The sequence below is a fragment of the Austrofundulus limnaeus genome, unplaced genomic scaffold, assembly GCF_001266775.1.
Source record: "Austrofundulus limnaeus strain Quisiro unplaced genomic scaffold, Austrofundulus_limnaeus-1.0 Scaffold508, whole genome shotgun sequence".
NCBI lineage: Eukaryota > Metazoa > Chordata > Actinopteri > Cyprinodontiformes > Rivulidae > Austrofundulus > Austrofundulus limnaeus.
Window position 1 is genome coordinate 111,612 of NW_013952910.1, and position 2,714 is coordinate 114,325.

Below are 2,714 nucleotides of genomic sequence, written 5' to 3' on the forward strand. Positions count from 1 at the left end.
CACACACACACACACACACACACACACACACACACACACACACACACACACACACACCTCTTATCAAGACCCAACCTTTCCCAGCTCGCTGTTGGTGTGTTCAGGCCAATTATGCCTGTGTCAGTCTTTGGTCCCTGTGGTTGGGGTGACATTGCCAAAGAGGAAGAGAGAGCAGACCACCTTAATGAGGCCTCATGGTGCCTTGGAGCTGCATGTGTGAATGCATAAGAGGAGTAGTGCCAGTTTGGAACGATCCTCCCTTCTGTCATAATCCACCGTGTGTCTCTGTCTGACAGCCATCTCACTTCTCAAGGTCTTTTTTTTCCACCAACACACTGCCATGACCTGTCATGTCTTCCAAACAAAAAGATTTTAGTTCTAGCCGAGACATCGGCTCAAAGGTTCAGACAGGACCAAGAAAGAATTTAGTACAAAGAATGGGAGTTTTATACAGCAGATTTATATAATTGATGGTTTAGATATTTTTGGAGTGGGATTCTTTAACAAATTATAAACAGTTAATATTTTAGTAGCTTTTTAAAACAACCTCAGTTTGGAGAAACATCTGACTGAACCAATAAGCTATTGTCCAAATGTAGCAGAGAACACCCTGGATCTCCTCTGTTTTAAAACAGCTCTAAGCTCAACGACTTTGTAGCAGAATTTATTCAGACATTTATTTCATAGACTTTACACAAACATCAGTTTCTTAATACGGTTATTTATGTAGAGGTTTGTGGTTATTTGCAACTTTGAAAACTAGTCTGTTCTGTCTTGAATGATTAGTGAATTCTGCCTCAGAATTTTTTTAAGTTTCATTAAAACCCTATTATTTAAACTTTTGCATCACCATAAATTTTACATTACATAACTATTTGGGTAAAAACTAATATGATGTAGGAAGTGGAGCAGGCTGCAAAGGTGCTACAGCTCACTGCTGCTGCCTCTGTTTCTGCTTGTAAACAATCACATAATGTGAAACAGACAATAGTGTAAAAGTCTATGAAAATATAATCACACAAAAAAACAATGACTTTTTTTTTACCCTGAAGCTGTTTTAAGACTTTAGCTCATCTGTCCTGCTGAAAGTATGCTCTTTAACTCTAAACTGAGAGCAATTTGCAATCTGAACAATTAAAATATAAATTCTTCATAACTAGGGCCATAATCTAAGGTCCTATGATTCCTGCGATGCAGAAAACATGAACAGAATCACATAATTTACCACCAAAATGAAATCCAGTATAAACGCAGAAACTCACGGAATCTGTTCATTTGCTGATTAGGTAAAGTTTCTGACGTATTTTGGCCACTCAAAAGCATTTTTATTTTACAAAAKAAATACTTTTTTCGTGTAAGCAGTTTGTTATATTAATGAAAGTGAAACAATAGTCTTTAAACTTAAACTTATTTTTCAGTCACTAAATAATTGCACATTTTAGGCTAATAATTATGGTTAGAGTGAAAAAAATGGAATTCAGAAAATATTGAAAAAGCTGAGTTTTGAAAAATAAAATAATGAAAGGAATAAAAGGATAGGAATTTGGAATAAAATAAACCAGAGCTTGTGAGAAAATAAAATGGATTTCTTGGGGCCCCACTTAAAACCTCACTACAAAATATTCAACTTATTCGACTAGGGCTGGGTATCAGCTAGGACAAGGCCATTCAATACCATTTTCAATACACAGCAGCTTGATTTAATTCATTGTCGATTATTGATACATATTACTTTATACTTATTGCTCAATGCCACTGACTCAACAAAACCAGCAAAACCTTCTAAAATTATATTATATATTTATAACCAAAATGTGTCAAACCATCTGCTTTTAAAGACAAAGGCATTTGATATTAAGATTTATATTAAAAGAAAAAAATGATATTTCTTTAAAAAAATCAATATTTCCATTTTTATGCACAGCCCTATATTCAACTAAGAAATTGCAAAAACAAATTAAACGCTGGTTTTAAATTAAACCCACAGAACATGTGTAAGAAAAAACAAGAGCAAAAAAACACAACATGTTGAATTTGATAGGGATTGTTGTATTTTTTATTTTTTATCTATTTTTGGGGGGTGGGGTGTTAGACATATCATTTTACACAAGTTCAGTATCTATTACTGCAATGTAAATGTATCAGTTGCTACTGTATCCAAAGAAGCCTGGAGTCAGACTTTGTAATCCGCTGCTGCTTTACTGTTGTGTCGTTTCCTTCAAAGGAAGATGTCAGGTGAAGAAAGTTCTCTGTCCACTCTCATAGCAACAGAGGAAAGGAGTGAAAGTCTAAACACAATCTGTAAGGACAGAAAAGCTAAAACAGAGCAAGAGCATGAACACTCTGATCAGGGTTGATGAAAGCAAGGCTTTAATTGCTCCCAGTAGAAAAGAGGTTAGCTTTATTCCCCCCTCCCTTCCCACCCTCTCTGATTCTCATAAATATGCAGTGCAGAAACGAAGCTCTGATGAGCCTCGGGGCAGATTAGAGAGGGCTACAGAGCAGGATCCTGGTTTGTTAGCAGCACTCCACAGATTCCTTGCATGTGTTTCTGCCCCGCACACACAAACAGCAGGACTTTCATCCATCTCAACCCACATTTCATTATTTTACCACAGACTACTGTCTGCGCTCGATCAGGCATTAGGTATGCTGAGAAGCTGGTGCTGCCAGACCGTCAGCTCAACATCGCCCCCATGTGTTGGATGTGCTCA